Genomic DNA, 27281 nt, shown 5'->3' on the forward strand with positions numbered 1-27281 from the left:
CAGGAAAATCATCACTTTTTGTCCCTATAGAACAGGTTTGTCCCTCGATCGCTGTTTAGTCCCGTTAATCAGTTTTAGGATAGTAAAATGTGTGTGTTGTGAATACTGCATTTTTTTTATACGAAACGATAGAATACTTGCCTTTTCGGAAAATTGGATTTCTAAAAACATACATTTCTTGTACATTGAGATTCGTAATTAAAAAGCACGATCCATAGCGAAGTGATAAACAAGCGTGGTCATGATAAAACTAAACTTCATAATTCTTCTGGTAATCAAAGTTTTATTAAACAATCTGTGAATCTCGATATACTAATCTCTTCTAATTAAACGGTCGAAAGTTTTTCGGCTAGAAGCTATGTCGCGCCGCGTTGGCTGTTGCGTAACGACGCCATTAAGATTTAGGGGGCAGGCGCGATTAAAACGGACAAATATTTTCGGTGACTATCTCTAAGAGGAACGTAGAAACGTGGTCGCTCACGCGGCAAAGTTATGAGCATTTTACTTGAAACATTAACGAAGGAAGCGTTTAAAACTTAAGACCTTCTCGAACTTCTTACGCGTAAACATTAAAACCTAGCTGGCTAAGTGGTACCGTTGCATCCTCGCCAAGAGGATGTCTGTTCTCTACTATAGTCGTAAGCACGAGTTTCTTTTTCGTGATTGCTTCTGCCCATTGTTTCCAAAAGAAAATGCGTCCTAAGAAAAATATCGGCTCGACTGGAATCTTGTGATTCCAACGCTTATTTCCAATGATTATTTGTTTCGAAAATGGAAAAGAAATGGAAGAGATTTTTGAGGTTATGTCCTTTCTTTACGAAAAGTTGAAATTTTTGTTTTGTTGCGAATCAATGTAGAAAATCAATATATCAAATGTAGTGGATCTATAACTATAATCAAAGATAGTGGATCAAATAAATTTCAAAATTTGAACGCCACCGCGCTTTGTTCGGAAATAAGCTCAACCGAATTAGAAACATGAAACAAACGCTTAATCGCGCATCCGATATCCAAGAAGAGAGAACGGACAACGGTGAAAGATCGATAATGCGATAAATTCTTCAGCGTCGAGGCGATCACATTTACCAGACGTTCGCCGAGCGCTACGTATCAATTCCTTTACAGTTTCAAAGGTATCCACGCGGCTCCCTCTCTATTTCTCTTTTTTTCATACTTGCTTCTTTTGTTTTTTATTTTTATGACGCGTTCAGAGCAGTCGTCGGGGATGCGTGAGCGGTACAAAGCTTTCTCTCTCATTCCATGGCCAGCCATTGGAATTTAATAAAACTCTCGCTTAGTGTACGTACACGAGAGAGCGCGTTCGAGCGCGTACGCGAGGCGAAACGTTTGTCCCTAGACGCACGAGCGATCTCGCGTTCAAGTGCACGCGATGAGAACGCGATTCGACCGATCGAACCATTAGTCGCAATTCTTTTAAACCAGCAACTGCTGCCGCGTACAATGTCGAGAACAAAACCTCGTGATCTTCTGTATTCTCCATATTTTCAAATTAATGCAAGACAGCGTTTAAATAGAGTTTTCAATGAGAGAAATGGAAAATTAAAAGCTCCTCGAACTAGATTATGATTTAAACTAAGAATACTCTATTGTAAGGTTGATTTATAATACGACTTATTCATTCTTTAACGAAATTGATAAAATCTGAAATTAAGGCCATTTGGTACAAGCTAATTATACCGAAACGGTAAAAACGTCCTATTAATCGTTGCTTAACCGCGACTACAGGACAAAAGACGAACAGGAAATCCAAACGCACGTAAAATCGCTCGTCCAACGAGTTAAGGACGTGCCGGTTTAATGGATGGTTAAAGCGTGTTTCGGTTTACGCCACGAGGATACGCGAGCATCGTTATGTTCACCCTTAACCATTCAGGATTATAGCCTACTGCTTTAAAGCCTGTACTGTCGTAACGCGCCGTGCCAGCGACCTACGTAGATGTAATATGTATGTATGTACAAACAGATCCAAGAACGATGTCGTAAAGCTTCTAATGGTATGTCATGCCTCAAAAGTGAAAAAATTGTGTAAAGAAAGTTAGGCTTGTAAATAATATTGTTTCCAAAGCACGACTGTTCCTAGTTACGATGCGAGTTACAACGAATGATTTCTAATTATTTTGAGTATAAGCTGTTTTGTTACGATAGACTCTATTGGAAAATTTTCAATTTTTTCAAATTAATAAACCATACACGATTAACTCTAAAAGTGTAAAAATAGCAGATTTTTTGACTTTTTTAAAGTGCTGATACTTCGCCACACGTCACTCCATAGAAATACGATAATTTACGATTTTATAAATATTAATCTCTAATGCACTGTCCTGTTTCAATAGCCGGGTTTCGAGCACTCACACAAACGTAAATGTTGCGATACCCGTTCCCGAAGCAGCCGGTACGAGCCAGGACCGACGGTAAAATCCATTTTTCAACGGGAACGGATATAACACCGGTGCAAAGTGAAGCCCGAGTGAAATGGCCGCGCCGCGAGGCCGTACCACGCGGAACAATGGGCGTCAAGTAAAAATTCAAAATTAATGCGCCTCTTCTTTTTCAATTGGTCGGTGCGTTTCGCGCCGCCAACTGCCCGTGAATCACACTTTCCAGAGCGGAAACCTGCGCTCTGCGTGACGATTACAACGACAGCCAAATTTTCAACTCATCTGTGCTTTTTTAATGCACCGTCTTTTTCCTTCTCGTTTCGTTGCAGTGACGACATTTTCCACTGTCGTCAAATACGCTACCGTCCTTTGTGTTACACGCAAATTTACAACTACTTACGAAGTTGGTTTCTATGCGTTTACGAGTTGAGCTCCCAAGGATGGTGAGATTTACTTACCTGAAACAAAAGAGAGAACGATCGATTAAAAAGAATGTTAAGTATTCGAATACGAAAAGATACACAGCCAGATGTCTAAGAAATGCGTAGCGAAATACGGTCTCGCATATGATCTAAGTAGATCTCATGTAAGACGCACGAGCATAATTGGTCTCATTAGGCTGTGGAAGCAACTTGAAGCCTAATTGCTAGGCACTAAGTTTAATTAACCGATTCGAAATCCAGTGATACTGGGAAGCTGCTTGTTTTCACAATATAACGACGGTTCGTTGACGATACAGAGATATGAGAGGTTAAGACGAGATGATAGACGATGATATATGAGATATAAGACGATTAAGATAGGATTAATTATCGAAAAGCTATACTTCTATAGATGACGATCCTCAAGGAGAAATTATTGGTATTGTAATAAAAATGCTAATTAAGATTATGATATCGCAGCATACGAAGAATTACGTTTTTCATTTTACAGCGTAAGGGGAAAATGTCGGAGCCGATCAAAAAGCAATAACTTTCTGTTACCCCAATGTGAACTGCTGGAACTAATCCCTGATGAAACTGATGTATACAACATATTAGATAAGAGAATAGTAAAATAGGTAGAAATAAAAATATATGATTTTGTTTCTAAAAGTTGCAAAGGAAAAAAGTACATATCGAAACTTTATAATCTCTTAGGTAGTGCACAAAATCTTTTTGCCCATTTGAAATTATTGGATAAATTATTAAAAACAAAAGAAAGAACAACAGTAAAACATTTTATATCGATTATACGAATTAATCAGTAAACTATTTTTCCAAATTATGCAAAAGGTTAATTCTTTAATTATTTAAAATATTTCATATTTTTCTGTAAAGCGACCATTTGATTCGTCGTATTTAAATTTTGCATTGAGTTTCAAATGCAGTTTGCATTGAGTTTCAAATAATATTTGCAAATCTTGTTTGCAAGTCACATATAATAATTCATTTCAATTCTATAAATATTAGTTTTGATATTCGTTATTTAATTTACGCACATTTCGTTCATACGTGTGATTGGTTTTTCAATAGGGCACTTCTCCAAAATAAATTCATAATTAACATTGAAATCATAGTTCTAATCAGATTTATATCAGATTTAATGTTAGTAATTTTTACATTAATTAAATTATCGTATTAAATAGACGCAACTAAGAAATTAAAGATAATTATCTTTTCATGTTCTCGTTAAATTCGTCTATGCGATGAGTTTAAATGTAAAATTACCAACGCCTTGCTAATCACCAAAACCTTCCTTCAATAATTTACACGATGTTCTCGAAAGCAATGACTTTGCTCGCAACAGTTCAAGTTTCTTGGTATAATCCATCCTAGTAGTATCTGCAATAGCAGCAACAACAACAAGAACGAGGAGGACTAGTTCTGCTACGATTACGATTGCGACTACAACGAGTAGGTGGTTGTTTGTAAGTTGGTACGCCAGTAATAGAGGACGAGTTCGAATCGTACCGCCCAACTAAACCGATATATCTAGCGGTCTGATGTCTGCAGAGTTTCTACCAGTACGGCAACTCAATCTGATAAATGTACACGAAATTAATTAATTAATTAAGAATCGTTTGACACGACGCTGGTATTCTAAGCGTGTTATGTGTATTGTAAAATACTATGTACTAATATATAATAGCCGTATAATATATTTTGACAGTAACTGTCATCAATCGTATATCGTAAAACGAATAGAACGGATAAAAACAGATAAAATCGAATAAAATTCGTTGTAATTGTATTCTCATTGATCAATTACGAAAAATTAATTTTGAAAAAAGGAAATAAAATCAATTCGTTCAAATATCATATGCGTCATATTCTGACTTCTTACGTTGCTGAAAAATTTTGGTCAATCTGGTCAAACATTTTATGAATTAAGATTGGAGAAAAAAGAAACTAACTGTAAAATGATCTTTAAACAAAATTGCCACTGAAAAACAGTGCCGGTGCAAGTTTTGTTTCGACGCCAGAGAGAAGGGCTGTAGAAATTATACAAGGAATCAGATTGGTTCGCTACATGCGCAATAGATTATCGTTTATACATAAAATGGATTGTATCAATGTGTTCGTTGAGCGGATTCCTGCGCGTCTGCGCGTTATTGTTAGAGGACACGCAGAGAATCTATATAATAATCGTTTTCAATTCACCGATTCCCCTTGACTTTCGTAGAACCAATAGCCATAGAACAAAGGCAAGCAACGGATATTGCCTCGCAGTTTGGCAATTTCCCAACAACGGTTCCTCGATTTTCACCATTCTGATTTGCCTCTTTTTGGGAACTTTGATTTGGGCTCTCTTCCTATTTCTTTCTTTCTGTCGATTACACGAAACGAGAACAAATACGTGATTCTACGCTACAAACTATTGCGTAACAGAGCTACTGTAACAGTTTTTGAAGTAACGCGTTACTGATGAATAATCTGTTAACTTGTCAAATATTTACAGCAATATTTATAGCAGCTACCTTGCTATACGTAACACCAAATAACTATTTTCTCTTTACCGCTGCCATCTTTGATTTAAACTTCTCTTTTCCCTCTCTAATTTTCACCTCTTCGTCTTCTTCTACGCCCTATTTAGGATTTTATGATCGATCGTCCGGCAAGCACGAAACACGCTAAAACGTGAGCGAGCCAACGTGGCAATTAAAATGCGTAACAAGCCGAACGCTTCGATTCTTTGCAGCGGGACGATGAAAAGCGAGGTTGTCAGGAGCAGGTATGGAAGTGTTCCTCCGTTCGAATCTTAATTTACCTGTCTATTCAAGTTTCAATCAAGCCAACGTGGGAGGCATGGTGAACCATGGCGGCACGCATTTGCAGCCCCTCTTGTACACGCGATGCATGCGTCCGCATATGAAAAGGGTTGTCTGTTCGGTGATACTTCGAAAACTCTTTCGTGACAGCTCGTTAATTCGTAAAACGCGTTATCGTTTGACAACGCGCAATAATTAGAAACGTCAAAGTAATCGAACGATATGCGCACCGAACGTATACGCGAAGAATTTTGTACGGAACGAATCCATCTAGATAATATCGTTCGACGCCTCAACATAATGGTTTCTTTATAGGGTGAAAAGCACGAGAGTCTGGGGATTCGCAATCATTCCTCGTTCGCTTTCGTACATGGGATCTTACGATGCCCTACATCGCTTTGAGAAATGTTTAATCAAAGGGAATTCGAGTTCTATTCCAAACAGGAAAAACTAGCAACTTGATATTACTATTCATAGATACACGTATTAAATAAAATTCCTTCGTTTCGTTTTAAACGTTATATTTTATCGATCGTAATTCCTCGATTAATTAATTTTTATAAGACTCAATTTATTTTCAGAAATGTTTGACAAGCAGAAATACAAAGTTGGTCATCTGAGAAAACGGAATTGCGGCTTCAAATATTGATTCTAATATTTATTACTCTTAAAGAAAAGCTAAAAGCGTAGGGCAGAAACGACATGAACTTTGCAGACAACGTAATTAAGAAGTTTTTACTCGAATTTGCTGAAATAACCTCAAGTAAAATTTCAATACAACAATTCCCTCGCGTTGATAATCTTTTCGTTTAAATCTTGTACATCGTATTTGTATCTATCTGTTTTTCATTAAAGAACGAGAAAACATTGGAGCTTCGTTCGTATTATATTCGCTACGACGTTTTTTATATTCAACAACGCCTACATATAATTAAGAATCTCCATCCTAGGTCATGCAAAACTCACCTTATTATAAATCAAACTTAAAATCGTAAACGAAAGAAATCCTAGTCGCCGCCATCGCCCTCAACAAAATCTCTTCATCTCAAAATCAAGCGGGACACCCACGAATTTTGTTACGATTAGACATCTTCAACGCGTTTATTCCAATTATCTCGGGATTTCATTACGTTACGATAAATCAGCGTAAAATTCGGCAAGCGGCACGCGATCGCCTTGTCAAATATCCGACGAGCCGAGACTGGCACACGAACACGAAATCCGTTCTCGCTCGATGATCGGTCAATTTCGCGAACGCTCATTCATCGATGGAATTCGATTGGCCGCATTCGCGTGTACGAAATTTTAATTAACGAACTGCCGTCGCCCCGGCGCAAAAACGGCCGAATAAAGTTACGCTTCGTGAAAGGCTATTAGCCGGGCAAAACGTTCCCCGCGGTGCGTTTCGCAAAAAGCGAACTACGGACGTGGTGTCTGGCCGCGCGCCGCCGCCGCCGCCGCCATGTCTCTCCTCTCCTCTCCACTCCTTTCTCCTCGCTTCTCTTCTCTCTCCTCCCTTCGTTATACCGATTTTCGTCGTTCCTCCACTCGTTGCTGGTTTGCCATCCCCGAACGAACGTACCCTCGTCAACACCCCGCGATCCAGTCTCATCGAGAAATTAACATAGAGTAATTATCCGGCCGAATCATATTCCAACGTGTAACAGGGACTGGCAGCCCGTACGACGGAAAATTAATATTTTATTACGTCGCCTATTAAGCGCGGATTAAACGGGAAGCACGTTGCATGTTACACGGGATATCGCTATTGTTATTGCTCTTTTTTTCTCCCCTTCCTCATTTTTTTGTTTATGAAAATTTGTTTGAGCGCGGGAAATGAAAGAGATTTTGGATTTAGTTGCTCTTGGTTCGATGAATGCATTTCGGACAGGAATTGAGAACTAATATTTCGTTTGTAATTAATTGTTCAATCGATTATCTACATCGCTTCCTAACACTACACGTCAATCCACGATACTACTAATCTAGAAAGTACAATCAAAAAAACACATTCTTCTGTTGGAAAAACAAAATTGTCTTGGAAAATTCGAAGAGAAGACGAGAAACTCGAAAAGAAGATGAAAATACAGAGAGCTGCTTATTTTCCTTGAAGAACAGGTCGCCATGCGTTGTGGAAAAAGACCTGGTAATCGGATGTTCAGGTGTCAAAGGAACAATCAACCTACGAAGGAACAAAAGAGACGAAACATCTTTTCCTAACATCTGTCGTCAAGGAATTTCGAATGTTATTCGTTCGATGCTTGTATAGCTGATTGTACCATGATGTACGTATAAGACTGGTGTAGCGCGAGGCTTGATGTTAAAGCTGTGACTTTTTCAGCCTTATAGCCGCCATTCGTTCTTTTCCCAAAATTTTAGGTTGGAGATGCCTCTGAAGAACCGCACCGGTGCAGCAGAAATCTGATACGGGCTGGTGCGCAGACATGGCGCACGTAACGTGGACAATGGGTCGGTTTGTTGGGTTGGTACCGTTGGCCGGTCGCCAGCTATATTGTCCACGCTGCCACGGTTCGTGCAAGCGAACTTCTACCTACGTACACCTATATACCTACACCCAATGGGTGCATATATTATATACAGGGTAATGATAGAACGACCGTTTCGCAAGCACGCGTTGTACTACGTGGGGTTCGTAATGGAGAGGTGAAATTGTTTTCGCGACTTCTGGCTGAGACTATTGTAGAGTTCGCGTGTTTTGGTTGGACAGGCCAGTTTTTGCAACGGCGGGCGAGAGGAAATTAGTTCCCACCTTCTGAATTTCACATGTACTCTAGCATACCACTGTCCGTGCTTTATACGACGAGTGGTAGAGTGCCTGTTGGATGTCGTTGACGACGAGTTATAAATTCGTATACGGCACTTGTACAGGATATGGTATAACGAGGCTTGCGTTATAAATTAACGCAGCGAAGCCATTACAAAACGGTGATTAAATCGAGCAGAATTTACACGTGTCATTTTACCTCCTTAATCCTTTAATCCTCTAGTCCTCGAGTTCTTATAGGTTCCTACAGGTGCCTCTGGGCATTGCGTGAATCGAGTTCAATTTTTTCTTTGAAATAACGAAGTACGATACAAAATGTGTAACTAGTAATCAAAATTATTTCAATAAACATTTTGCGTTCTAAGAGCTATTTGTTTTCGTGGTATGTATCGTGTGCGTCGATAACTGCATCGTGTAATCAACAGTTTGCTGACTATATGAATCGTCGAAAATTTAATTCTTAGTTCGCGGCTAGAAGCAAGGCAAGTTTAATCGCAATAAACAGAAAAGTCTGATAGACATTGTCTTTCGCAGTTTCGCGCTATCTTCGGAGATTTAATCCCTCAGCGCGCTCGCCGCGATTATCCAACCGACGGAGTAACCGTTAATTGCGAGACTCCTTAATAATTCGTGGCACGCGTCCGCCGCCTCGGGGCTAGTTTTCCCCGTGTTCGTTCCGCGGAACGTGCGGAAACCGGTGCGAAACTGGGGGAGAAGTAGAAAAGTGAAAATGCTGCTTGCAGATGAAAATGTCGTTAACGAGATAAGGGAGCGTGGTTACCTTCGAACAACGCGCGCTGCAAACCAACTTGCTTTTCTACATATTATCGCGATACAGCGTGCAAGAACTTTGTATTCTTCCTGTGTTAATATTTGGCTTACAATTAGTTGATCCTTTCGTACCGTTCAAATTTAGATTTTAAGAACAGTTTAAGAAAAAATGGATAAACTTCTGTCTACGGAAGATGATAGGTAATAAGAACCATCGACGGCATACTCAAACTGTATTTTATATTAATATTAGAACTACCGAATCTTTCAAAATGACGGATTTCAGATTCTCTCTCTTGCAATTACCAAAGACATATATCTATTTCTACCAAAATTAATATTCATTTTTATTCAGATAGTGATTTAATTACATAGATCTATTTACTTTAATTAATATCGTTTGAAATATATTTAATGATATATATGTAGAAAATTTAGCTATAAATTACAGGTAGTTCTTATGTTAACTTCGCTTTGATCAGAGAATTTTTAAGATCGAAGATAGCTTAGAAATGTTAGAATAGAAAAATCGATCTCCAGTTAATGTTGATGACCTTCTTATCGACAGAAAAAGTTCCATGCACTGGTTAACGATTTATTTTTTATTTTGTGTCTACATAAAGAGGTTGCCTTTGTCTTAAAATAAACTTCGCTCTAACATACATATAACATTAGACTATAACTGTATTATAAGCTATATAAGATTATAACATATTGCGTTTCTTTGTCAATACCACGTAGATTCTTATAAAATTGATCAAAGGTGAAGTAACATATTATATTTAAAAAATATCTTAAAAGCTACTATCTGAGCTACTAGATGAAATAACTAAAGATATAAATAAAACAAATAATCAAGGAAGTACTTGCGAATTACGTCACAAATAGCCTGCTATTTCACGTGCTGCAACTATGTATCATCTAATACAGGTATATTTATAGATTCACGCGTTCTTTGCGTTATTCGAGCGAGTGAATAAGGTGGAAGGAAGATGAAAAAATAAGACGACGAATAAAGCAATAAAACGTTAATTGATGTGACGCAGTTTACTTATTAGAATAGACCGACTGTTTATATAACATAAACCGATCCCGAAATATTACGTCGCTACTATAATCCTATAATTATACGTGTATTTGCAAGTATGATCATGCAACGTTTTTCGTGTATGGGAAAATTTAACGAACCGAGAACATTTCGTTTTATAAGCAGAATATAAACTGAAAAATCATATAGCATTGTCAAGATCGTACACGTTTTCCCGGAATTTTAGACACGAATCTGAAACCAATGGACAGGGCGCGATGCCAGGAGGCGCGATATCAAAGTAGAACATGATAGATCATTCTAAAGGCTGTACAAACTGTCGACATACCGAAGCAACACTTCGCAGACCGTTTGTGCCACCTGATCGCATACCGGTGCTCGTCGACAGCCACGGCTGCCGGACATACCGGAAGGTCGGATCCCGGATCTCCAGACATCCAGACAATGCCTATCTTTCCGGCAGATAGACCTCTGACAGACGACGAGCCGAGACTCACTCGATGGAATTTACCAGCCATAGAAGCGACGATTGCTTGCTGTAGATCGTAGATGTTTCCTCTAATTCGATGTAGACGCATTGCCTTAGTACCATTGGCTGACACATTTTTTCAAATATTCCTCGTTATCGTAGAAATGATTATCGCGTTGTCTCCACGAATTGTGAAAAGATAGTTTCTCTGGATAAGCTATTATTAACGACGAATATGACAAGTAAACGTAGCAAATGTGTTAATGCTGCAACAAAAAATTCAAACAAGATTTCAATTTTTCAAAAAATCATCTGCTCCCTAGACAAACTGTCAAAGTGTACTTCGCCCATGACAGAGGAAACAGATTACTCTGTGTCTGCAAGAAACACAAACGCGGAACATCGTCGAGGAGGAAAATGTGAAATTTTCGATGTGTCGAGAGTGTCAATCGGTTTGCCTAGAAGCGTCGACACATTAATACCTTCTTCCTAACACGAGCAGGCTCTACGGCGAAATTGAAAAGTCCGAATCTCTGGATTTCGCGAAACATAGTCGAGCTGTCGGCCGAACCCGTTATCAACGAATGGCACGCATTCGACCGAGCTTGACTCGTCAAAAGAGATTCTCTACCCCGCAGTGTCTGCTATATCCCATGATCCGAGCAAATCTATCTTGAATTATCTTGAAATACTGCCAGTAAAGTTATATTTGTGCTCTCGTGACCCCTTCTCTTAGCCTCCTTTGTTGCTTTTCGACGAATCGTAGAAAATCTGATAACAAGTACGAGCTCTGCAACTGGACATATGTAGGTATTCATTCCAGTCTGGATCCCCTCAATCTCGGCAGTCGTTTCAACCGATTTATAGTTAGCCTATAGCGACCATGCAACGTTCGGATAAACAGAAATGCGCGAATTAGGGAAAATGAATGGGGTGCGTGAAGACATCGGGCTGATTATGACGGTTGCGCGAAATAGCCAAACGGAGCTCCACTCACGGACATAGATTAGGCTTTTCAATGCTACATTTTTTTTTTTATATCTCGATATATCTCACTTTAGATTTAGTACGTTATGCAAGATTCCTTGAATGGTTGATTAAGTAACGAACGATAATTAAATCTAGGTTATTTTGAAATTAGAATGAAAATAACGTTATTATCTCTAGGGTAATGGTGAAACAAGAAGCTTTTATTCTTCTTCTTAAAATATATACGAAACGATAATTTCAGAATTTAAATAGAATTTTTACCGAGTTTATAATGTAGTGGAATTTCTAAAACTATGTATATCGTATAAAAAGTTATCATGTACTTTCCATCTCGTACGATGTAAAATGCGTTTGGAGGTAGATTTTTCGTTTTTACTTAATAAGGAAATACTTTTCGTAATGCATTTTAAAGAAGCATTATATTTTCATGATATACAGATGTGAGAACTTTTTAATAAGGTCACTTTAATCACGGCATTTAATAAACATGGTTTTTAGTTACACACTTGCATATTTTGAACGATATTTCAAGTGAAACTTGTTCTCTACCACAAGACACGAGAGACCGTAGCTTCCTATCCTGTGATATCCTCTCGTTCCCACTTTAACTAAAATCCAAGCGTAGTTAGTATAATTTTTATCAATCAATAACATTTGAATCTACGCAAATGTTTTTTACGTTTATCTTTTGTTTTACAAAAATTACAAACCCTACGCGTTTTTACATCTTGAAATTTCTCCTAAATCCACAGACGATTTTGGGTATAAAAATTCAGAGACCGTAGCAGGGTTAACCAAGAACCTGCACACTCTACCGTAACTCAACACCTGTTTGCAATCTATCAACGAACCTAATCTCCGACCTTGTTCCTCTAAATCGTTTTTGCTTTCGATTTCGTGCAACTTATGTTTCCTATTTCAATCCTTGACAGTAGGAGCAAAGATAAGAGAAGGGTAAAAGAATTGGAACGATGGTAGAAGCAACGGGATCGTGGATGTTTTAATCTAAAGGTCGATGTGCTAGTCGGGTTATCGACGCCAGCCGCTGGAAACGCCGGTGGTTTCCGTCCGAGCGATGATTTTCGAAGCAGGACGCGTTGCTTCGAGCGGAGGTTTATCGCATGTACCGGAAATCCGCGGAAAAATGCCAAACGTGTCGTAAATAATCGCGTACGCGATGCTCTTGACGCTGACGCTATGATCGAACATTTATTGCATGCGCTGCCACATTTTTCTCACGCCAATGAAACGTGTTCTTTTTTTTCCCTTGAATTTACGCATACGTATAGGATATTATTCGTGGCGTTTGTATCATGCTAATGAAAAAGATCATTTGTTAACGATTAAAAATATTTTGTTGCATTTTATAGCGCATTTTTTGAAATTGGAGATTAACAGATTAATAGATTGCACATATTGTAGAGTTATAAGGAATTTAAGTTAAAAACTAAAAATTTAAACAAGGTAGGTATTTTCTTTTTTCTTTGGAAATGGAAATTTCTAAAAGATAATTAAACATCTACGATAATCGACGATTGAAATACCTTACTGTTAGTCGATAAAAATATAATATCACTAGGGGCTGATGGCGATGGTTTCGAAAGAGACCAGAGTGCATACGCGCACAAGCGAACTTTTAATCCAAGCTCCGGCCCGTGGCATCGAGTTATCAGAAACAAAGAGGGCAAAGTACACGGTGGTTTCCGGCGTCGCAGAAGCACCGAGTGACAACACGGGGAGACAGCGCGCGAGCTAAAGGCAAAGGAAAAGGGAAACGGGGAATTTATCGGAGCGAGGTAGAGGTAAAAAGCACGCGAAGCACGCCGTAAATAACCGCGTGCCTAGTGCCTCGATGCGTCGCGACGCACAACGTCTCTTGCAATCGAGTTTTCATTGCGCGTGCACCTGTACATTCGTTGCTACCACATATAGACGCGTCGTTTGGTCCACGTGAAACGATAAATCATAGTTGAGACGGAAGACGCGATGGTGTTCGCCATGTGTGACTGCCTCCTGTAGAAATTCCCTGGATAGTCGAGTCTTCTATCGTTGTTAAGAGATAAATTAGCCTCAATTGATTGGCAGAGAATGCAAAAACTAGTTTGCGCACGAACATGATAGAAAATAGAACTTTTGAATATTTCTAGGGGACGTAATGTTTCAGAATTGATGATTAATACGTTTAACGACAAATCACAATATCTGCAGAAAGAAAAGCATTACACGATATTCTCAAGAATATTCTTCTTGAAAATTCACTTATAAAATCGGTGTTTTTTTATTCTATGTATCAACTTAATTTCGTACGACTTGGGAGTTGGAGTTTAGTTGACGAAGGATTTGCACACGCATGTTTAGATAATTAACTATATAGAAACGTTACTCGAGCGCATCTTTAACTTTAGGATAGGAGTCAGCGACCTCCTGGTCTGAATCAACTAAACACTCGAATCTAGGACAGCTGAGGTAATATCCAAATGGAAGTTTTCGCTTTTAATTAGAACTTGATGTTGTAATATCCATCGATGAAGCGAGAAGCTAAGTAAATTATACATTTCAGAAATAAACTAAGGATGATACGTTGTAGAATATATTTAGTTCGTTAATTATTTCGAATAAAAGTGTCCGTTCTTTAGAATTGATAATTCGTAAAATACCGTTTTTCTTATTTACGAATATTCGTGCTGTCTGTAGAATCTCAGAAAATGTCCGAAGTTTATGATTCGGGTAAAGCGATACTGCTGCCCAGAGGAACAAACATCATTTAACAACGAGATGAAATTCTTTAAGGATCTTTCTCCGTGACCAGTACACAGCAGTATAATATTTCAGCTGATACTCATTTAAAGAAATGTGGTCTCTTTCTTAAATCTCCAACATATCTGCTTTTATTCGCCAGAGACTTTAATAATACATTTATTGCCTCCTGTTAAAACGATTAACATCATTGTTTATTTGGTGAAAAAAGCCTCTCTAGGTAACATTACGGGGGAAAAGAATTATCGGTTAGTCTGATACAAGTAATCTGAACGAGAGTATAGCATCATTGACAGTTCACGCATCCATTACCTGGTAACTCCCACAGGGCCGAAACGGTAAGTTTCGTCAATTCATTAAACAAATATTCCTTTCTCTCTGTTCCCAACACAATTATCTCGCCATTCCACTCCTTCGATCAAAGCAATCACAAAACGCCACCTACTACCTCCTGCGATACACCATGGAACAAAACGAAAGCCAACCACCTCGAAACCTCTCAATCTCACGGGCTCTATCCGAAACGTGGTCGAAACACGGTCGAACGGGTTTCAGCTTATTTCCACCGAGACGACGAACGGTGTCAATGGTATTTTTGCGAGGTAACACACAACCAGACAGGAAGCGGCGAGTTATTCTCGCGGAAGCAACAGACGCGTCGCATGCAGCTATATTAATCGCGATTCCAATTAACTGGTGCTCTTGTAATACACGCGTGCTAAGTCTAATGCGGGATAGCGATAAATCAACCAGAGGTTCATGGCATCCAAAGTCAGCATCTGTTCGACCAATTCGTGAAGCTGAAGTCTCGTTGTTAGCTACTCGTGCTCGTTGTTATAAGTTATAACGTTCGGTATTTGCGCAGTGCGTGCCAACTTATACTCAAAGGACCATTCATGAGTCCACGGACTTTGGATCCTGTTAAATGACAAAAGTAAATAGTTCATGACCATGATTGTCTATCCATACGTGTGTTTCTATTCTACTATATCTTGCATCTCTGGTATTACTCTTTAAACTTCGCATGCGTGATTTCTCGCATGGTAATTCTTTATTGTTTGTTGAAGTGGTCGCCACTTCTAAGAAAACTCTACATCTGGTCTTTAGTTTTCTCAAGCACCGAAGCCATCGACAGCGCATAGACAAAAGACTGGGTCAAAGGCAAACCATAAACGGTACACATGCAACGTTGGCTTCAGGGTTTTTCAGGGTAACGCTGCTAGCGTGCGGATTTGCATCAGCTCATATTATATTCCGAACTTTGTACTTACACTTTAATATTCAAAATATATATATTTTCTACCTTACAAATTATCCACGCGTTCCTTTGTATTCACATACATCCAATAACCTTAACATTGTTACATAGAAAAAATGGAACCGTTTAAGCTAAAAACCTTGCTGTCTAAAAGTCCGGCGAATAAATATTAAATTACGTACCATCCGAATATTGGCAATCAGATATTGGGAACGCTAAATGTAACCTGTTAAAAATAGCAGTCGTCCTTGACTGTATCATAAACCGCAGCTAACGATAAACTCTAACGCTGATTGCCCGATGTCGAACGATGAATCAAATGGTTGGCGATTCGACCTGCAACGTCGTTGAGAAACGCGGTCCTCGATTGCTCGCCAAGCTTCGTAATGCGCGGCCCATTGTCAGATAAGTAATGGCGTCGCGCGGCCCCATAGTTCGCATATGCGTCCCGAATAGCGGGGCTGCAAATCATCAACGAATCGGTGACCTCCCTCACGGATCGCGGCCTTTATGCCGATCAGGCGTATTACACTGGACTCTCGTACGCGATCGGAACGCAAACTCGGTCTGCCACACTCGATACGCGTAATCGTTGCTTCTTGCTGATCGGTGTTACGTTTCTAGAGAAATTGCATTTTAGAGATACGTCCCGGATGGTTTGCGTACATGTCATCGCGATTAACACGTTTCGTCACACGTGAGACATCGATTGGTACACGATAATTGAATTTGAGAATTTCATTAGACGAATCACTCAATTTTTTGAATAAAGTTGTACATTTCGATTTACCAATTTCTTATAGAAATGAAAATACGAATTATACGAGAGACACAGACGTAGGTTACGCTATTTTGTCCACTACAAATAATTAATTATGTAATATTATAAATAATCAACGACACTTTGAAACAGAAAATTATGTTACGATGAAAATTATTCTAATACTCTATTGCATACAATCATGTAACGCATATAATCAATGAACGTGATATTAAAGGCTATGTAATAACGTCGTCTGCGTTATATTCACAAGGGCAGTTTTTAATACAACTATCGGCAAACTAATTGTTGGAGCAAAAATTGAAAAAGAAGAATTTTGAAATTATCGCTTTGCTACAATCTTTATTAAACTAAACGGAATAGATTTAATAACGTTTTTCGCTAGTTACATCACGGACTTAAACCATCCGATTCACACGTGTTCCCGTGCTTCGCTCGAATACAAAATTCAGATTTAGTCGCGTGAGTTTCTGTTTGAAAGGAAATGACAACGGTAAACCGAGTTAGGATAATTTCGGGCCACATCTGTGCAACCAGTAATGAACGACTCTTAAATAATGTTGTCTGATTTAGAATTCCAAGCGTAGCACGTTCTGTAATCCAAAAGAGATTTAACTTGGACCAATATGCGAAGCAACGGCAGCCACGACACCTGTGATAACGATATGATCCTGCTTAAATCACGGGATTATGTACCCTTATTGTTAGTTCAATTCGTGACCAACTATCGTCAAAGTACTGAAGATGAAAATGCATTTCGTAATCCGAATGAAATAACGTTGTTACTTTCCATTTTCATATTTTCATATTCAAAACAGTTCAGTCGTTTCCCAAAATTCGAAGAATTTCTTAAATGATTTATTATCGTGCCGTACAAAGCTTGTCTTTGTTAATGTGCAATTTTAAACATCTCACTTTTCGTATTTTTGTATCTTCATCCAAAATCCTCTAATTCTGTGGAACATACCCAGCTTTTAGCCAGTAGCGAACATTCGCAAATATACGGAGCAAAACCTGATGTTGGTCGTAAAAATTTATCGAAGCTGGCAGTTGCAAATAAGGAATTTACGCAACGAGGGAATGATCTGTATGAGGGAATGCGATGTGATAAAGGCATGGTATGCGAATGCAACGGCTCCGTGTTACACTTGGTTGAAAATACGAAAAGGTTACAAGTGCACGAAACGATCGCCAGTGAACAGGCGACTCTTTCTACTATACAAAGGTGAAACTTTATTGTGATACTCATACCCCACTGCCGTCCATAGTATATTACTGAATTGCCCCTATTCTTCTCTTAAAATCGAGAAATACAATTTCAAGGGATCGCGTTATATACAGGGTCAACGACCGTTTTCACGAAGCGTATCGACTACCTACCGATTGCCCCGCCAAATGAATTAAACGTTACGATTTATGTAAAAAGAAATTTACGAAACTATACTTTTATCGACTGTGGTATGTTTTTATTTTTCTATTTTGAAGTTTCGATCTTTAAAATGTTCAAGGTACATAAAAAAAAAACCGTTATTCCGGATAATTTGGGTGAAAAAAGTTGGAAGAAGCGTTTTTAACGCTAATATAGCTGCTCTAAAAAAGGGAGCTGCGTTATCAAAGTAGATGTAAGACACATCGAACGAAACTCTTTTAAACAGAAATCCTATTTGCATCGCTTGGCAAAAATTTGTCTTTTTACGCCGAACAATATAACTTCTATTTAGAATTTTGAAGTTGGGATTATGTTACATCCTACCTACTTGCAGTTTATCGATTCATACGATAACAAAATTCCAACTTCCCTTCTCTCGCTTCTATTTTTCCACTATTTTCAAAGTACCGATTTGCCTGTATTACTTTATCGATTTATTATTAACTAATTACTAAAATATCTCAGTTGGAAACATTCGGAAATCCAGAAATGCTCGCGAATTTTCATTTTCCTGATGATGGTGATAAAAGGGATGCATTTCCGAGATGTTAAGTATCAGAGGAGCGTGGTGCTGCCGCACGTGTGTATAGCCACAAATTGTCGGTATCTGGGTCAACTCGAATCAAACGGTTATTGTTATTCGCTCTTTCGGAATAATCCGGAACTGGTACCGAAATTAACGTCGGATCGACGCCTGGCGGCTCCAAGATGCTCGAAATCTCAGCAATTACGCCACTTCCTTCGTTCACTGCCACGTCGTCGAACCACGTTTCCTACGCGCGAATTTCAAACACCCACGCTGTTTGACTCACCTTCAAACGAAATTCAGCTGGAAAATGGTCTCGCTATTCGCATCGAATCACGTCTATCGGCCACGAAATCGCGAACAGGATTACCAGCGCGCCTTATCTCTACGGTGTATTTGTGCCTCGCCATTCAATGTAACTAACAAAGCTACAAGACGAGGTGAAAATGAAATCGAGATAAAGCACAACGAATTTTTCCTATCTATCGTCATTTTCGATGTCATGTTTTCTTTACCGTTTCGTTATGGAAATCGATGAATTTTCCACTATGTCGCAGTATTGTTTTTTTTTAACAAAATATGCGTAATAATTCACAAATATTGATGACTAAGAGATTAATAACCGGTTACATTGTTACACCCTTGCAAAATTTAATCGTTTAAGGAGTGTTGAGCTTATTAGATGTATGTGAATACAAAGAAACGCGTGGATAAATTGTAAGGTAGAAAATATATATTTTAAATACTGAAGTGTAAATACAAATCGGAATATAATTGTGCTGATCCAGATCCGCGTGCTATCCGTGTTACCCTATGACCGAAAACCCTGAAGCCAACGTTGCCTGTGTACTGTTTATGGTTTACCTTCGACCCAGTTGTTCGTCTATACGCTGTCGATGGCTTCAGTGCTTGAGAAAACTAAAAGACCAGATGTAGAGTTTTCTTAGAAGTGGTGACCACTTCAACAAAGAAGATAGAAATTTTAATACAAGGCAACAAAAAAGTAACATTTCCATCTATCCATGAATATGAATGAGTAAGGTAAAGGAATATGGTCTGCGAGCTACGGTTGAAAGGGCAGGTTGCTACGAAAGAAGTTGGAGAAGAAAGAAAAAGAATACAGCCGATCTTGTTTACGATTTTTCAACAGTATGAACCAGTTTTGAAAACAGCCGATCGAACTAAATCGCAAACAACACGTACAGATGCACGCTGTATAAAGGGTTTTCGTATAAATCCGGATTCATCGGGATCGCGTGCTAACCCAAAAGCAAATATTTCTCGACGTGCGGATTTCGTTATTGCCGCTAGCCACGCCGTAGGCTATCATTTTTCCAATGAGAATTTGCGCACAAGCGCCGTATAAGCACTAATGACATTCGTATAAAATCTTATAGAAGCTTTTTGATCGCGGATCAAAGAAATTTTTAAATATCCAGTCGAATAAGGTGCTGTGTTATTTAAATTATCATTTTCGAAAAATCTGATTTAAGTAATTTGATTCAAACGAATCTGGTATGGATCCGCGAACGGGTAGCTCGAAAGTGAGTTCAATTTCACGCATGATCGAGAAACAGGACGGAAAGTTGGCGACGTTTTAGAAGCTGAAATTACGACTTAATAAAAGTTCCCCGCAACGTTGTCCGTGATCGATAACCACGGCACATTCTCGCCTCTTCTCTCTGTCCGTATAATTTTCAGCACCTCTTGCACGGGAGTTGGAGAAACGTTATTGCACCACCAGCCGTCGCGTCGTTGGAACTCGATGCCACAATCGACTTCCGCGAAACAACTTAATCGCTTCCTCGTAAAAATTACGATCGACGGTCATGAGTGCGTGACAATGACGATTAGTTCGTGTTTCGAAGCTCGATCACGATTGTTTGGTGTTTGCGTTGGTAACAGCCGCAGAAAAGTGCGTCGACACTCTTCTTTCGTACATACACGTACAATGTACACACATATACGTACATCACAGATATCGATATTTACAAAGAAACGAATAGGAAGAAGTCATCGACCGTCGAACACCGTATCGATTAGAGTCTGATGAAAAGTTGTTCGTCCCAACAGTGCATTAAGCTATTCACCGGTGAGAGAACGAGAACAGAGAAAAAGAGCTAGTATCTGGGAGAGACGAAGTTCCAACCATTATTGCTATTTTTTACACGAGTTGGCTTGCCAGCTAAAAATTACACGCGCATTAAATATATATGTAGGTATACAGAGGCAGATCGATTTTATGAATACTTATTCCCTGGCAAATCATGCTCCTATTCCTGCATGTTCCATTTCGAGCCACATAATACGGTTGGAATTTTCGATGACTGACACGAATTGTACACCTGATGGTTCATTTAGCCAATCAACGAAAATAGATAGAATTTCAAAGAACTTTTGCGGTCGATCTTTTAAAATGAGAACCAATGAATAAAATAAGATTCGTGAGTCGTTATTAGGTCGAGAGGAATTTATTTTCCTAGTTTCACTCAATAATATCCGTTAGAAAAATAGCAAACGTATTTTACCATGTGGTTTCGGTGATGATTTTCTATAGTGAAATTACCATGAATACTGATCATTGTTTGATTATCTACTTCTTTTTTCATTACATTTTGAAATTATGTTTCTAAAGTTCCATATGATGTTATTAAAGTTCATATTTTTCTTAATCAATTATGATCACAGCACGACTAAAGTATCTGAATATACGTGAGTGTATCAAGTATTCGGTACTTTTATTTATTCGTGACAAGCTCGTCCCAACTTTTAATACCTTTAGCCGCGCACCATTCAGACGCGTGCTACTTGACCTATTTCTATTAAATAGTGAAGTAGTTACGAATCGTGTCATCGAAGTGTGAAACGCTTGGTGTAAATTAATTTATTCCTCGTAGCTCCTACACCCGCGAAATAATAATGTCAGCGCCGTTATTGATTTACGAGGGTGCTTCGAAATACTCGCAGCGGTGCTCTATAGGACTTCTTCAAACTAGAACTCCTTTCCGTTTCGATTTGTATCGCATCGATGTCTCGTTCTTCGAGTATTTACTAATTTATTTTATTGCAAACTGAGTGAAAAATATTATCTCGTATGAAAAACGTATTACTAAATCACGAATATCAACTAAATCCGTAATTTATATTATAGTAGCTTGACAATGGCGTGATTTGAAACGATTGAAAATCGGTACTGCGCTATGTACTTGGCATGCAATCGGATTTATTTTTAATTGGATATATTTAAACTGGTTAAGATCAGTGCCGTCAGTGTTCTAATTACTTATCTTTAGTGTCATGCTCAGTTACTGAATATATTTAATTTAAAGTTTGTAATATAAAGAAAATGTATCCGCTGTACGCTATTCCAACTAAAAATTCGGTCTTTCAGAAATACATTCTACTACGAGAAAACGTCCTTCCATAAAATACGAAAACAAACTTCAGAGACTTTGCACATCCCAAAACAAGTTCTCCACTGTCTGAGCTCTTATCTTCTCCAATTTCTTTCAATTCCCTCATCTGAAGCCCCTAAACGCAGTCCTGGACGTTTCGAGCGAATTTACGACTCACATCTTTTTCACGAACCATCATATTGCCGTGTTCGCTCGTAGGTGGAATATCATGAAACAAGAAGGTTTCGTTCGACAAAATGACCATCAACGGCAACGAGTTGCAGGCCGACTTGAAGACGTTATGAGAAACCAGGGCAAAGGTTCGAAGAAGGTCGAGGTTGCCGGGGCAAAGTAATATCTTCCCGGTGGACCAAACAGCCTGGAACGTTGGCGGCAACTCGTTAGTTAGCACTTGGATAGCGCGCATAGCGAATCCTCGATAAGAATGGAAGGGTCGGCAACCGAGGTTATCTCCGGGCAATAAACTTGGATGGAACAACATCGAGTGAGAGAGGAATAAAGGAAAGAGCAAGAGGAAATGAAGAAGGAATGGTTAGGAGAGAGGACAGACGAGAGCATAGGAGAGAGCTAAGGAAGAGTCATGGAAGATCTTCGGTAGCTTGCCGCTGGGGCACGATTGTTTGCGCCACTAAAGTCACTGGGCCGTGTTCCTCTCTCTGCTCTACCAACTGAACATCCCGCAAAATCGATTTACCGAAATCGACGCTATCAATAGTATCCGACAGCAATTTCGACGAAAATAGAAAAGCCTCTATTCCTCGTCGACGGTACCTCGTTGGATGTCTGCTGCAGCGAACGCTTGCTGAGATGCCTTTTCATTTACTTACCGTTTAAAGAAATGGCACGAGACTACGATCGTTCGCGCGTGATACGAGATAAATTGTTTAAAAGTTCGAAGCCTCGGAGATTAAGAAATATAGTAAGGATCTGAAATTTTAACGACGTATGGTATACTGTATCGAGCGAGGAAAGTGAGAAAACCGATCGATAAAACATAAACGATAATATATATCTTCAAACATTGCCACACGATCTGACATGCGCGTATATTTTTCATTAATTCTGAATATTTGATTTGTTTCTCTATATTATATCTTGTATATTTTTACACCTTCAAATTTCCTAGAAATGCATGAACATCTCTGCTCTGCTCCTGATAAGACGAAAATAAGATTTTATCGCAATTTGACGGCAATGGCAGAATCACGAAAGTTCATTGGCATTTCGACGGTCGATTTAATAGGTCGCTAAGTGGCTCGAAGCTATTTCAACGTTCGATCTGCTAAATCTCGGTAAGAAGCAACCTCTGCTATTTGCATCTGTAATTTAGTTAGTCTCTTACTTGGTCGCGGCCCTCTGATGCAAAGTGGCATTATCGGTACGAATTTGCGTTACTCTCACCGCTCGACGTTGTATACCCGACTGTTCCGTTTAAACCTGAACCTCGGAGGAGGAAGTGCCTCGCAGTCAGAGCTATCAACCAACATGAATATTAATGCAAATCCAATAGCCAACGAAAGATCGATATGCTTCATGTATTCGATAAATTTCATTTCGCGGGTCAAGCATCGCCACCTTTGATCCTTCGTTTCGATTGACAAACGGAATAAGATGCATGCGATCGTCGTTTTATAGACCGTCCCTGACAGATGTTGTTTCGTCGATCGTGTCAATTGTTTGTACAAATGCACACCATCTTGCTCAAGACTCGTTATTATCAAAGCTTCGTACTCTATCGAGACGTTGAGTTAAGAGCAACAGTATACATATGCAATTCGATTTCTCAATTGAAAGTGTAAATAAAGCGTTATCGCGCGTACTAAGAGAGTATGAAAAAATTGAACAAACCCAAACATATCATAAATCTACAGTAGAAGGAAACGTTTCACCGCGTGATAAACCACGCAAATCTCCCTTGGAAAATACGTATGTACATACGTATGTGCGGCTTTAAGGCTTGTTAGCTGAAAAAGCTTAGGCGAACGTCTGCGTTCACGCAAGAGAACGCTTAAAACGCGTTCTAAAACCAGGTTTGATCTTTTTACTCTTCACGCGGATTTTCCCTAAATCCTGACGCTTTACGTTTTACTTTATAGATCTCTTTGTAGCTTCACACTCTGCCCGTTTTGATCCCGAACATCTGTTGTATTTTACTTCGCCTCGTCCCTTCCTGATAACTTATTTTCTATATAATGATTTCATAGTTATGACACGAGCAAAAAGCTAGAAGATACAATAGTTCGAACCAAATGATTGTTACTTTATCATGATACGTATAAGCAAAGTTTTATAATATTCGATCTGATTTCAATTTGTAGTTTAATTCTATTCGTACTTCTCATTTATTATTATGTGCTAATTTTTCTAAGAGTTAAAGAAAAAGTTTTATTAAAATACTACAGCGTTTAAAAGAAATTGCTGTGTAGTAATCGATATTTTATGTCTTTAAATGCTTTGGAAATATATACCAGCTTTTTAGGTAGGACGATCTCTTCTATGGTTTGTAATATAGTAGAGACTCTCCAAACAAGTGGTACTTAAATATATGGAGAAAATTCGATATCGTTGTAGGATGATTCTATTTGAAGAATACGAATTTTATTAAAAATTCTATTTGCTTTCAATATTATAACTTTAGGGATATTTCGGTGATATTTCCCAAGTATCTCGCGAATATATGTATGTATATATCTTCCTCTCCTTTATTTTTAATAATTGCAAATGAAAAGAACGTGAATTCGAGAAATATCTCTAAAATTATTTTTCACAATTGCGATTGATTAATTATCGTTTAAATCATTCCTATGTTTCTTCGTATTCGTCTAAATGAAAAAAATACCAGAAACTAGCAAGACAGTTACCATAACTAACAAATACGTTGGCATCAAGCGTCGCGATTCACGGACGATCGGCCGGAGAAGAAACGTTTCACTTTACGTTGAAGAATGTCTTAATTGAATTATACGATCAGATCCAAAGAGAAAATATCTAACTATGGTGGAAGATAGAAGTCTAACATAGAAAAGTAGATATCCTGAATTGAGTCGATAAAAGGGAGATGGAGAATAATGGAAGTTATTGGAGCCGATTAGGTAACAGAAACGAAGATATGTCTTGAAAGAATGTAATTGAAATAGTATAGAATGCTGAGATTTAATTATCGGAAGAATTTTTTGGCCGATGATATAATAAATTGTTTTTTGTTTATTTAGTCCAATATATTAAGCATACGACTAAGAATTCTCCTCGTAATATAGATTTCTATTATTTACCTCTAGAAACGGTTGCTTCGCTTTATCGAAAAATATGTATTAATCTTTTATGCAATTTGTACGAAGAACTTTCGTTCTTGACATTTATATCGTTTACTCCTTCTACTGCCGGATTCGTAAAAGTGCAAAAATCCTGCATGACGCTGGTGTGAGTGTGCGTGCGCGTGTATATACATCACGATTTATAAAGTAGTACCCGAAGACAGGTTGGACACGAACAATGAAGGAATTTCCAGTTGCTCAGGATAGAATTTGAAGGGTTAGATAAGTTTCGCTCGATCGTCAGATTATGGTTCAACGAAGAGAGAATAACGGACCGGTTATTGGAGGCAGTTTCGAAAACGAAATATCCCAGCTCCACCCACACTCCCGCCTACCGAAAGAAGGGTGAATAAAAGCTTGGATCGAGGGGAAGAATGGCTGACAGGAATCGAAACGATCTAATAATCGAAAGAAATTAGAACGCCCACTCGTTGCCTGTTTCAGTACTTTACGATGATGTAAGAAAGATAGAAAAGGGGCGCTTTCGGCAGTGAACATTTTATGTTTACAGTAGATTCGTCCGTAACTTAGGATATCGAAAGATTTTTATGGTAGAATTCGATGTGTAAATGAACGTCTATAGGATATAATTCGTCCTTTTCTTGTAGAATAAAAAAATAGTTAATTGTAATTCTCCAAATTTCGTAAAATTAGAACAAATATGTTTCGTTTAAAACATTAGGGACATTAAATTAAATTAACTGTCAAGAAACGTAACCGTATATTTTATCAAGTTCGATAAACTTAATTTTTACCCAACATTCGTTGAATCTTTTAGTATGAAATCAAAGTTTGACGGGTAACAAGGTTCCTGCATTTTCAATGATGTTCCTCGAATAAGATTCTTGAGCTTTTAGTACCCCTCATTCTCAAGGTTCTTATCATTGATATTCTCTTGGTTTCTCCAACATAGGCCAAGTCCTTCTGGAAAAGTATTATGTACTTCGTTTCATCAGTACTTCATTTTTCAATGGTTAAGATACATGCTGCGCTTGTGTATATATATATATATTGCGAATATCGCGTATATAAGATATCCATTTCTTCATACATACATAAATCAAGTATCTCTCGCTACGTATCATTGATCATCAACTATTGATCAAAACTACGGTTTTTAATTGGCAGGTTGATTAATTAAAAAAAAAGTCAAGAAGGCACTTCGGAATATATTCGAGTGGCAATAACCTGTGTATCTACTGATGTTATCAGGGTGCACCGTCCTCCTTCCCATATGTATCGTATATTCTTGCACGTAAATATACTATGTTTCATATGTTTTTGAATAATTGCAAGTAACTACCTGAGAGAAAAGCAGCTTCAGATACTCGTCGTAACGTAAATTGTTATTCGATAAAGCAACTAACAAAATCAGTGCCAGTAATATTCACTCGCAATTTAAATTGAATCTTTTAAAATGTTAATTTAAATTGAGGAACAAGCACGTGCTTGGATATTTTTGAGGGATAGTACACGGTACACGCATGCCCTCGAGATTACATCCAGAAAAGAACAATTGTGGCGAGAAAATGGGAGCACGCGAGATGGAGGTACAAGCTGGAAGAGTACAGAATCGCTCGTAAATATTACCAGCAAGATCTACGACATATCCGGTACGATTATCGGTGGGTGACTGCACCCCTGAATTCGCGTAGGGTGGGTTAGGAATAACCGGTAATATTTCGTGACTGGGGCTACCCTGACAATGCTATCGTACCGACCTTTTCTTCAGGCCCTCTCCCCTATTCACCCCTCCTTTCTCTTTTCGATCCGATTCACTCTCCATTTCTTCTACTTGGTCTTACCAGTCCCGCCACGCGATTCTCCACCAGAGAATCTCCTCTTCTCTTCTCTTGTCCCTCCGATTATCTTTCTTCCTCTAACGCACATTGGAATTCCTTCTTGCCCTCTCCGTTCTCTCCTCTCGCTACTTTCCCAGCCGTCCGAGCAGAGAATAATGGTTTTTCGTTCGATCGCTCGTTGGACGGGGTAGACGAAGGCAGATTGAATTGGAAATATGTGATTCGGTAGTGTGTAAAGTCGTCAGGCTTTTCCTTTCTTCCCAACTTTTCCAACTTCTATGGTTCT

At 38.6% G+C, this 27281-nt stretch overlaps 1 protein-coding gene and 1 long non-coding RNA gene across 15 annotated transcripts in view; both read right to left on the reverse strand.

The window, feature by feature from the left end:
* Positions 1 to 27281, reverse strand: part of LOC139987786 (CUGBP Elav-like family member 1-A) — a 354004-nt gene that overhangs the window by 210834 nt on the left and 115889 nt on the right. The window lies entirely within an intron of this gene.
* On the reverse strand, positions 9970 to 11471 carry LOC139987800 (uncharacterized). Its single transcript, XR_011799940.1, has 2 exons — positions 11205 to 11471; positions 9970 to 10988 (listed from the first exon to the last, which is right to left on the reverse strand). It is a non-coding gene; the product is annotated as an uncharacterized lncRNA (long non-coding RNA).

The sequence above is a fragment of the Bombus fervidus genome, chromosome 5 (genome assembly GCF_041682495.2).
Source record: "Bombus fervidus isolate BK054 chromosome 5, iyBomFerv1, whole genome shotgun sequence".
Classification (NCBI taxonomy): Eukaryota; Metazoa; Arthropoda; class Insecta; order Hymenoptera; family Apidae; genus Bombus; species Bombus fervidus.